This window comes from Pleurodeles waltl, chromosome 6, assembly GCF_031143425.1.
Source record: "Pleurodeles waltl isolate 20211129_DDA chromosome 6, aPleWal1.hap1.20221129, whole genome shotgun sequence".
NCBI classification, from domain to species: Eukaryota; Metazoa; Chordata; class Amphibia; order Caudata; family Salamandridae; genus Pleurodeles; species Pleurodeles waltl.
The window spans coordinates 295434506-295446591 of NC_090445.1; positions in this window are offsets into that span (position 1 = coordinate 295434506).

The window sequence follows — 12086 nt, forward strand, 5'->3', positions numbered from 1 at the left end:
TTTCTTGGATAATAATAACTGTTGTCACAATTACTATCACTGCATTACTAAAACCCAAAATGAGTACCATAACAATAAGTACTGCAACACTAGGGCTGGCTTGACAGAGATTCACTGTTGCACACTACAATTAGAACTGGTTGCACTTATCATGCACAAGAAAGACAAACCAGGGCATTAATTATATCAAAATAACCATTCTGCATGTATAGGGTTAAACTAAAAGGAACACAAACAATCCAAGAAACACAAATATCCACTCTGGGTTCAAGCAGTTAGGGTGTCACAGTTTGGTTTGGTTTCACTCTATGTGTGAAAAACCCTTCAAAAAGCAAATTCCTCAAACCTGAAACACAGGCATAGATGACACAATTTAAATCCAAGAGTTATACTATTAGGGAAAGAAAAGTCATGTAAATGCTCTTTTAAAATTGTACTGTCACTTTTTGTAGTACCTGAGCTCAAGCAGATTTCCTGAACCACATTTAGGCAAGTAACTACAATAATAATGTAGAATGTTCAGAAATACATTTGTCTCTTCAAGACAAGAACTCTGCCAAATTACAAGGTTTGAAATACACTAGCTGTTCTCGGAAAATGCGTCTCTCAAACAACAAATTCACTGGAGAATACTAGTCACATAGCTGCAGTCTTTTCCGGTTTGCTGGAGGAATGTCTGATGTCAGGTGGTACAGAAACGAAGACATTAAATTCCTCAAAAGTCTTGCATATGAGGATGACAGCAGAGGCTGGAGTGCCAAGTCAGATGCTGAGATCAGGAAGCAAAACAAAGCCAAGCAGGGAGGCATGCTTCACTCTGCTATTTATAGCCAATCAGGAAAGCAGTTGAGATGAGTCACCACGCCCAATTAGAAGCACATGTCTACACCTGCTCACATTAGCAAACAAGCATTGTGTAACACAGCACATTATGTTTACTTGGAAACATGAAGGTTTAACCAAGAACAGAGATATGATTTAACCCTAATCCCTGTGGATGCTGACAGATAACACAGGAGGCACCTTGGGGATTGCTGACAGTCTTCCCCACCAAGGACCCTCTCAAAGGGCGGGCCTTGGAAGGGTGCCGGAGATGGAATTTTTTAGTAAGACATGGAGCATGAACTGTGGACGTGGGTTCCCAGGAATTGTCCTCAGGCCCATAGTCTTTCCAAACCAACGAATAGGGTAGAACACCACGGATGTGCCTGGAGTCAAGAATTTTGGCCACTTCAAATTCCCATTGCCTGTGTACTTTTACCGTGGGAGATGGTGGAGCATTGCAGGTATCAGGGGAATAGGAATGGAGTAACGACACGTGAAACACGGAGTGTACCTCAAGATCATCTGGCAATGTCAGTTCTACTACAACAGGATTGATGATTTTGGCAATAGGAAAGGGGCCTAGAAATCGGGGGTTTAATTTTCTGGATCCTGCAAGATGGAGATTTTTTTATGAGAGCCACACCTGATCTCCTACCTGATAAGTGGGAGCAGGTCTCCTTCTTTTGTCTGCCTATTTTTTTTACCTGAGCTTGGTAGAGTTTTAAATGGTGTTGTACTTGTTTTTGAATCTCCTGTAACTCTTTATGGTGTTTCTGTACTGATGAGATTCTTGAGGATGTTTGGGACCCAGTTATAGGCGGCATTCTTGGATGCACACCAAACACACAGTAAAATGGGGATACTCCTGTAGCCATGTGGACACTGTTGTTATATACAAATTCAACAAGAGGTAAAGTCTTATCCCACTCAGTAGACCATGTGTCAATGTAGCATCTCAGGATTTGATCCAGTGATTGGTTGACACGTTCCGTCTGCCCATCCGTTTATGGATGATATACAGAGGACAAGCGGACATCCATACCGACAGTGGAACAGAAGCTACGCCAAAACTGTGATATAAATTGGGGGTCATGATCCGAAACAATTGTGGTGGGCAACCCATGAATCCATACAATGTGTTGGACAAACAAATCAGAGAGCTGGGAAGCCGTAGGGAGGCATTTTAATGGAACAAAATGAGCCATTTTAGGTAGGTAATCTACAACCACCCATATGACAGTGTGTCCATTGGGAGTTGGGAGATCAGAAATAAAATCCATACTTATGGTATGCCATGGAGCCACTGGAATTGGCAATGGAAGTAACAATCCTGTGGCTGGAGTATGTGGGGTTTTAGCCCGAACACAGGTAGAACAAGCCTGGACATAGCTTCTGGCATCCTGCACAAGTGTGGTCCACCAAAACCATCTTTGACAGAGATCTAACATCTTTTTCTCACCTGGGTGACCTGCGAGGACAGAATCATGTCCCCAATGTAACACTGTATCCCGTAATTCTTTGGTAGAGGCGTACAACTGATCAGCATTGTATAGTAAAACCTCTTTTTCATACACATCAGGGAACCTTATGTTGGTTCCACCATATTTTCTCAAGGAACTCTTGGGAAGTGCACACAGCACAATTTTTTCTAGGGGTATAATGCTTCTGACCTGTTATAGCACAACATCAGAGGAGAAACTCCTCCTGGACAACGTGTCTGCCTTTTGTTGTGTAGTACCGGGCCTATAGGTGATTACTCATTAAAGAATAGAAGCCAGCATAATTGATGAGGTGTCAGGGCCTTGGTCGCTTGAAAAAACTGTAAATTACGGTGATCTGTGTAAATAGTTATGGTGCATCTAGCTCCTAGTAGGTGGTGACGCCATTCCTGGAAGGCAAGCTTGATGGCCAGAAGTTCCCACTTCGCCACGGTGTAATTTTGTTCAGTGAGTAGCAATTTCCTTGAGAAGTAAGCTACTGGATGGAAATGCCCAGACTTAGGATCTCGTTAGGACAAGACACAAAAAATGTCTGGGCCAGGTCGGGATGATGGAGAATGGGTGCTTCAGTGAATGTGTTTTTAAGATGTTGGAAGGCTTTTTCAGCTTCTGCATCCCAGAGGAACTTGACCCCCTTTCATTGGAGACGAGTCATGGGAGATATCATGGTAGAAAAGTGAGGTATAAATCTCTGATAAAAATTAGTAAAGCCCAAAAACTGTTGCACTTCCTTGATGAATCTTGGGGCTACCCTTTCCAGGATGGCCTGTACCTTGGGCCTATCCATGGAAATTCCATCGGGAGTGATCACATATCCCAGGAATTCTACAGTTGTAGCATGAAAAACACATTGGCCCTCATTACAACTTTGGCGTGAATAGCCGCTTACCGCCGTGCAGAAGACCGCCAACACACTGCCGCGAGCGCGGAATTCCCCCACAGTCATTATGACCCACGGCTCGGAATCTGCCAAAATTTAGACACCCAGACAAGTCCGCCACACCAAAGGTCATTGATAAACTGACGAAAACAAAACCTCCACCGTCATGCCAACAGAAATACGCCCACACTATCACGACCCACGAATCCATGCGGTGGTCTTTCAACCGCAGTAGTCCATTGGCGGTACACACCGCCGCGCTCAAAATACACTCACATCTCCAAAACACAGCCACATTGGACAATTTGAAATACACACACCTGATACACATACACACACCACTCCCAAACACCCAATACAATATAAAACACACACCCACATCACCCACAAACCCTTACAACAAGAAATTGCGACTGAAGGCCACAGAGAGACACTACAATCTACAACCAAGCATCCAGAGGCACACAATACGATCACCCATATAACATCCATGCACCTCACACAACACACCACTACATATCACCCCACATATCACAACACACACCAACCCACACATCACCCACACCACACCATGGCACGGCAAAGACACCCCAGGTTCTCTGAGGAGGAGCTCAGGGTCATGGGGGAGGAAATCATCCGCGTAGAGCCACAGCTATTCGGATCACAGGTGCAGCACAACTCCATAGCTAGGAAGATGGAGCTATGGCGAAGAATAGTGGACAGGGTCAACGCAGTGGGACAGCACCCAAGGAATAGGGATGACATCAGGAAGAGGTTGAACGACCTACGGGGAAGGTGCGTTCCGTGGTCTCCAGACACCACCTTGCGGTGCAGCGGACTGGCGGCGAACCCCCACCTCCTCCCTCACAATTAACAACATGGGAGGCGCACGTCTTGGCTATTCTGCATCCTGAGGGCCTTGAAGGAGTAGCTGGAGGAATGTACTCTGGTAAGTCAAACCTTAACTACCTTATCCCCAACGCTACCTGCATGCCCTCACATACCACCACCCTCACCCTCACCCCATCACTCCTACTCCTCACAAATGTCCCCATATCACAAACCATACATCCCAACACCAAGCCCTGCATGCAAAAACAAAGCATGGACACCCATCACCAATGCATGGCCACTGCACATACCCGTACACCCCCTAAACCATCATCACACAAGGTCCCACACAGGAATGCAAGCACTGAGGTACACGGTCATCCACCCATTGTACACCATGGTACACAAAGATGCAATAATCATGCTTTTACACCCCTGCAGGACCCCTACCCAACATCACCGCACAGGAGGGTCCAGACATGTCCACACCACCAACAGAAGAGGCCCACAGTGATGACAGTAGCTCTGTCCAACTGGATCTAGATGACCAGCCCGGCCCATCTGGGACCTCGGGACAGTCGGTTCCCCTCACACTGGCACAGGCCACTACAGAGCTTACCCCTTCTGGAAACACCAGCACAGCACCCACCCAGCGGGCCCATACCTCTATCCCCAGGACACGTCAATCAGCAGTGTGTCCACCACTACAGGGAACCCAAGCTAACCCACCACCCCAACAACACCAGGGCCCTGGGGCAGTGGCAGTGGGCACACCGTTTAGGGGACATAGGCCCAGGGAAACAGGGGAACTGGGAGGGCTTCTGTGCGACAGGGGGAGGACAGGCCCAGGGAACCCACTCTCCACGAGGCCCTCTCCAACATCATGGGAGCCTACCATCATTCCCAGGAGACGATGGCAACAGTACTGGCCAAGTTTCAGGAGACCCAGCGGCTGCAGGAGGAACAGTATTTGGGCTTCAGGGAGGAACTCAGATCCATCAATTCCACCCTGTGCACCATCGTAGGGGTGCTGAAGGAAGTCCTCAACACCAGGAGGGACACTGTGGCACAACAAGGGGCCCCTGACACTAGCCTGGGCGATGAACTGCCCACCACCTCCGCCGGCGCTAGTGGACAGGAGGCACCGCCACAGGACAACCACACCAGCACCCCACCCCTTACAGAGGGAGAACCACCCCGCAAACAGTCGATGTGATCCAGGACAAAGACAGAGAATGATGCTAAGACCCCGCCAAGAAATGAGACCGTCCTGAATGTCATCCTTTTGTCCCACCCTGTCACCCTGTCCATCCTCAAACTGCCCCAGCTCCACTTCCTATGCCCCTTTGGACAATGCACCTGTGAGACTAATAGACTGGACTCTGCCATGGACATTCCTCCACCATCACCCCTCACCATTTTACAACCCCCTCCAATATTGAGCACTTAAATAAACACCCTTAAAGCACAAAACAATCTGGAGTCAGTCTGTGATTTCGGAATAGTGTATTAGCAATTACAGTGACAAAATGTTCTTTCTATTGTAGTGTCAACATATCTATGTCACCCAGCTCTAGTCCATGAGGAAACAAAGCAGATGTCACACAGTGGGACCCACATCTGTGAAATCGTAAGGGAAAGTGACAACTCAGTGACCATACACTGGGTGAAAAGGACAGACAGTAGAGATGTAGTAGTGTTAAAGTACATTTAGTAGGCAGGTTTGTCTTCTTAAATGTGTCTCACTGGAAGTATTGCAGGATCACAGAGTTCCTGTTGTCGAAGTCCTCTTCTTCTGTTTCCTCGTCTTCGCTGTCCACAGGCCCCACAGCTGCCACAACACCTCCATCTGGACCATTCTCCTGCAGAAAAGGCACCTGTTGTCGCAAAGCTAAGTTGTGAAGCATACAGCAGGCCACGATGATCTGGAACACCTTCTTTGGTGAGTAGAATAGGGAACCATCTGTCATATGTAGTCACCAGAACCTGGCCTTCAGGAGGCCGAAGGACCGCTCTATAATCCTCCTAGTTCGCCCATGTGCCTCATTGTAGCATTCCTCTGCCCTTGTCCTGGGATTCCTCACTGGGGTCAGTAGCCATGACAGATTGGGGTAGCCAGAGTCACCTGCAAATGGCGAGGGACATATTTTAGACACACACAAACCCTTAGGGACAACCCCAGACCCAGACAACTATCCACACTGTATAGTGTCCATGTCCTCACCTAATAGCCATCACGGTGCCTCTGGAGTTGCCCCATCACATAAGGGATGCTGCTATTCCACAGGATGTAAGCGGCATGCACTGAGCCAGGGAATTTGGCATTAACATGGGAGATGTACTGGTCTGCCAAACACACCATCTGCACATTCATCGAATGGTAACTCTTCCGGATCTGTACACCTGTTCACTCCTGCGGGGGGCCAAGGCCACATGTGTCCCATCGATGGCACCTATGATGTTGGGTATATGTCCCATGGCATAGAAGTCACCTTTCACTGTAGACAAATCCTCCACCTGAGAGAAAACGACGTAGCACTGCATGTGTTTCAGCAGGGCAGACAACACTCTGGACAACACGTTGGAAAACATGGGTTGGGACATCCCTGATGCTTTGACCACTGTTGTTTGAAAAGACCCACAGGAAACGGAGTACTGACAGCACCTGCACTTGAGGGGGGATTCCTGTGGGATGGCGGATAGCTGACATCAGGTCTGGCTCCAACTGGGCACACTGTTCCTGGATTGTTGCACGATCAAGCCTGTATGTGATGATCACATGTCTTTCCTCCATTGTTGATAGGTCCACCAGTGGTCTGTACACCGGAGGATGCCGCCATCTCCTCACATGCCCCAACGGACGGTGCCTGTGGAGGAGTACAGCGAGCACAGAGTCAACCAACTCAGAGGTACGTAAACACAGCTCACTCTGAAAACCATTCATAACCCAAATTTTGCCTGTATGAGTGTTGAGGCAAGGCCTAGGTATGTGTGACACAGTTAAAAATAAAGCCATGTGGGCCCCTGAAATGGCGGCTGCCTGACCTGTAAAGTGGGACAATTGGATGTGAGGTAACTGCGCTGGCGTTGTACACCATCTCGGTAGGCGGTCAGAGACCGCGGCGCAATGCTGCATTGGTTAACATTGGACCCCATAGGTCCCAGGAGCCAATGACGATGTACGCCGACGGTGACGGTACGCACCGCCGCGGACGTGACCGCCATTTTCTATCAGTTAAATCAATCGATACCTGATCTTCAGCAGGAGAGGACCTACACTGCAAGTGCTGCTGTGACCTCAGTCTGGAAGAGACAATGGCTTGTGCGTCTGGGGAAAGTGCCCCTGCCTTCAGCACAGAGGAGTTGGAGAAACACGTGGATGGGGTCCTCCCCCAGTACATGCTACTCTACAATCCTCCAGACAGGTAAGTACACTGTGAGCATGCTGTATGGGAAATACCTGTGTGGAGTGGTGTGGATGAAAGATAGGGGGGGAGAATGAGGCGTGCATGAAATGACGGTGAGTGCATGTGCCACATGGGAAGGATAGGGATGCGGGCCAATGACTGTGATGGTGCAGTTGGTAATAACTTCTCTTTTTCCCCTGTACAATTCATGTAGGTCAGCGCCCACCAGAAGGATATTGGAGTGCCATCTCCAAGGACAACCGGACCCTAGGGGTCTATCACAGATGGAGCACCCACTGCCGGAAGAGATGGGAGGACATTCGCAGCTGGAGCAAGAAGACGGCGGAGGCCCAGCTGGGGATGGCCTCCCAACGTGGGAGGGGTGCTCATCGCACCAGGACCCCCCTGATTTTCAGGATCCTGGCGGTGGCATACCCGGAGTTGGATGGGCGCTTGAGGGCATCACAGCAGCAACAAGGGGGTGAGTACACACTCATTCTGCTGATTCAGCACGCAGTGGAGGTGTCTGTGTGGGGGAGGTGGGCTGTGGGTTTCCCTAGGCCAGGGTGAGTGTGCTAGTTCAGTTCCCTTTTTCAGGTAGACCCTGTGGCACCCCACCCCACCTGGGTACAGTACCAACTACACTTAGTCAGGCTCCTGTGACATCCATGTGTGCAGATATCGGCCATAGCCTTGTAGGCCATGTCACACGGATTGAATAGTGGACCCCAAGTGCACGGTGTAGTGCAGGGGGCTTCTGTGTCTGCCATGTCCACCAACGGTAGTGGTAATGCATGCACTGAACATGTCTTTCTTCTGTCTCCCCCCCCTTTTTGTGGTCTCCCTGTACATGTGTGCTTTAGCATCATCAGGCGGAGGAGAGTGACACTGGAGCAGGAGGGAGCTGCATCCCACATGGCCCTGGAGGGAGACACTACGGAGTCTGATTTCACCAGTGGGACGGAGGGCGAGGGAGGCTCAACGGCGGGGACAGGAGTTGACACCAGTGATACGGACTCGTCCTTTGAAGGGAGCTCCCTTGTGGTGGTGGCCCCATCTGTGCCCCCCGCAACTACAGGTACAGCCACCACCACCCCCTCCTGCACCGCCCTCCCAGCAGCCCCTCAGCCTTTGCCCCGTGCCCGTTCACCCAGGAGGGTGGGCATCTCCTTTGCCCCAGGCACCTCAGGCCCTGCCCCAGTCACCCCTGCTGCCCTCAGTGAGGAGATCATTGACCTCCTGAGGACGCTCACTGTTGGGCAGTCTACCATTCTGAATGCCATCCAGGGTGTCGAAAGAGAGGTGCACCAGAGTAATGCATACCTGGAGGGCATTCATTCTGGTCAGGCTGCCCTTCAGCGATCGTTCAACACTCTGGCCTCAGCACTGATGGCAGCAATTGTCCCTGTCTCTAGCCTCCCCCCTCCAACTTCCTCCACCCATACCCTATCACCTGTACCTCTGCCTATCCCAGACACACCATCAGACCAGCCTGCACACACCTCAACACCCAAGGGAAGCTCATCCAGACATAAGCACCACACATCACACAAGCATTCACACAAGCAACATCCACATACAGACATACCAACACCCACTGCCTCCACTGTGTCCCCCTCCTCCTCGTCTCCCTCCTCCCTCCCTGTCACGTCTCCACTCACACCTGCATGCACAACATCTTCAGCCACTACGTCCATCACCAGCACACACATCAGAACCCCCCGCACATGTGCATGCACCACCCCCACTACCATTTACACGTACCCTGTGTCCTCTTCCAGTGTGTCTGTCACCCCCTCTTCCAAGATACACAAACGCAGGCAGCCACCCACCCAACAGCCATCCACCTCACAACAGCCTCCAGCCCAAGCACCTGCACCCAAAGACGCCAGACTTAAGACTCCTACAACCACAACCTCTTCCTCCACTCCCATACCCACTACACCTACCCGTCCCACTGGTCCTAAATTGCTATTCCTGTCCAAACTTAACCTCTTTCCTACAACACCCCCACCCCGTCCATCTCATAGGACTCCAGTCAGCACCTCAGCCACCACAAAACCGGGCCCTGTGATGACAGTCTGCCATGGACTGTGGAGTCCCCCACCCTCAAGGGCAGCCAGTTCAGTATGGAGCCAAGGCACGGGCAGCCCACCCCCGGAGAAGCACCCGAAAATAGTCAGCGGCCGGCGCAAGAGGGTGAAGACACAAGGCACTAAAATCCCCACCATGGCTCCGGCACGAAGTGTGGAGACAGGTGGAACACCGCCCAAGGTGGGGAAGGTGCCACAGACGAATAGGAATAGGAGAGCGCCATCAGCCCAGCTGGCCAGGAGGGCCTCGCCAGACCCATCCCAGGTGGGCAGGAGGACACCAACAGGCCCGGTACTGCAGACCAGGAAGGCCCCGCCAGCCACCCGACAGATGGGCAGGAAGGCCCCGCCAGCCACAGGACAGGTGGCAAATGACCTGCACGCCATGGCCTGATCTGCTGAACTGGGCCCTTCATCTCAAGCACCGCTGCACTGGGCACTGCCGTCTCAAGCACCGCTGCACTGGGCACCGCCGTCTCAAGCACCGCTGAACTGGGCACCGCCGTCTCAAGCACCGCTGCACTGGGCACCGCTGTCTCAAGCACCGCTGCACTGGGCACCGGCATCTCAAGCACCGCTGCACTGGGCACCGCCGTCTCAAGCACCACTGAACTGGGCCCTTCATCTCAAGCACAGCTGCACTGGGCACCGCCGTCTCAAGCACTGCTGGACTGGGCCCTTCATCTCAAGCACCGCTGCACTGGGCACTGCCGTCTCAAGCACCGCTGCACTGGGCACCGCCGTCTCAAGCACCGCTGAACTTGGCACTGCCGTCTCAAGCACCGCTGAACTGGGCACCGCCGTCTCAAGCACCGCTGAACTGGGCCCTTCATCTCAAGCACCGCTGCACTGGGCACCACCGTCTCAAGCACCGCTGAACTGGGCACCGCCGTCTCAAGCACCGCTGCACTGGGCACCGCCGTCTCAAGCACCGCTGCACTGGGCACCGCCGTCTCAAGCACCTCTGAACTGGGCCCTTCATCTCAAGCACCACTCCACTGGGCACCGCCGTCTCAAGCACCGCTGAACTGGGCCCTTCATCTCAAGCACTGCTGCACTGGGCACCGCCGTCTCAAGCACCGCTGCACTGGGCACCGCTGTCTCAAGCACCGCTGAACTGGGCACCGCCGTCTCAAGCACCGCTGAACTGGGCACCGCCGTCTCAAGCACCGCTGCACTGGGCATCGCCGTCTCAAGCACCGCTGCACTGGGCACCGCCGTCTCACGCACCTCTGAACTGGGCCCTTCATCTCAAGCACCACTGCACTGGGCACCGCGTCTCAAGCACCGCTGAACTGGGCCCTTCATCTCAAGCACTGCTGCACTGGGCACCGCTGTCTCAAGCACTGCTGCACTGGGCACCGCTGTCTCAAGCACCGCTGAACTGGGCACCGCCGTCTCAAGCACCGCTGAACTGGGCCCTTCATCTCAAGCACTGCTGCACTGGGCACTGCCGTCTCAAGCACTGCTGAACTGGGCACCACCGTCTCAAGCACCGCTGAACTGGGCACCGCCGTCTCAAGCTCCGCTGCACTGGGCACCGCCGTCTCAAGCACCGCTGCACTGGGCACTGCCGTCTCAAGCACCGCTGAACTGGGCCCTTCATCTCAAGCACCGCTGCACTGGGCCCTTCATCTCAAGCACCGCTGCACTGGGCCCTTCATCTCAAGCACCGCTGACTGGGCACTGCCGTCTCAAGCACCGCTGCACTGGGCACCGCCATCTCAAGCACCGCTGAACTGGGCCCTTCATCTCAAGCACCGCTGACTGGGCACCGCCGTCTCAAGCACCGCTGCACTGGGCACCGCCGTCTCAAGCACCGCTGAACTGGGCACCGCCGTCTCAAGCACCGCTGAACTGGGCACCGCCGTCTCAAGCACCGCTGGCCCATTTGCGGCAGGGGCAGGCCCGCATCTGTGTGTCGGGCAGGGCTGCACGAGCACTCTGGCCACCAGTCCCCCTCCAGAACCAGTGGAGACTGTCATCGACTTGAAAGACTGTGGCTTTGCACTCCCCAGGATTGAACAGTGGGCAACCCACCCATTGTAGAGACTTGAGAGACTGTGGCTTTGCACTCCCCAGGATGTAACAGTGGGCAAGCCACCCACTGTATAGACTTGAGAGACTGTGGCTTTGCACTCCCCAGGATGGCACAGTGGGCAAACCAGCCACTGTAAAGACTTGAGAGACTGTGGCTTTGCACTCCCCAGGATTGAACAGTGGGCAACCTATCCACTGTAGAGACTTGAGAGACTGTGGCTTTGCACTCCCCAGGATGTAACAGTGGGCAAACCAGCCACTGTAAAGACTTGAGAGACTGTGGCTTTGCACTCCCCAGGATTGAATAGTGGCCATGGAGGCCCCTCGTGGATCTGGCGTTGTGCACTCATCTGGCTGAGGTGCCCCACCTTCCCTTCCCCCTGAGGTGCCTGTAGTTTTCCTATCTGATGCCCCTGCAGTGTTCTCTCCGTTGGAGTCAGGAATCCTGTGTGGGCTTTGCCCATGTGATTTGGGCCCAGTGGTTCATGGACAATGCCTGCTACAATACTCG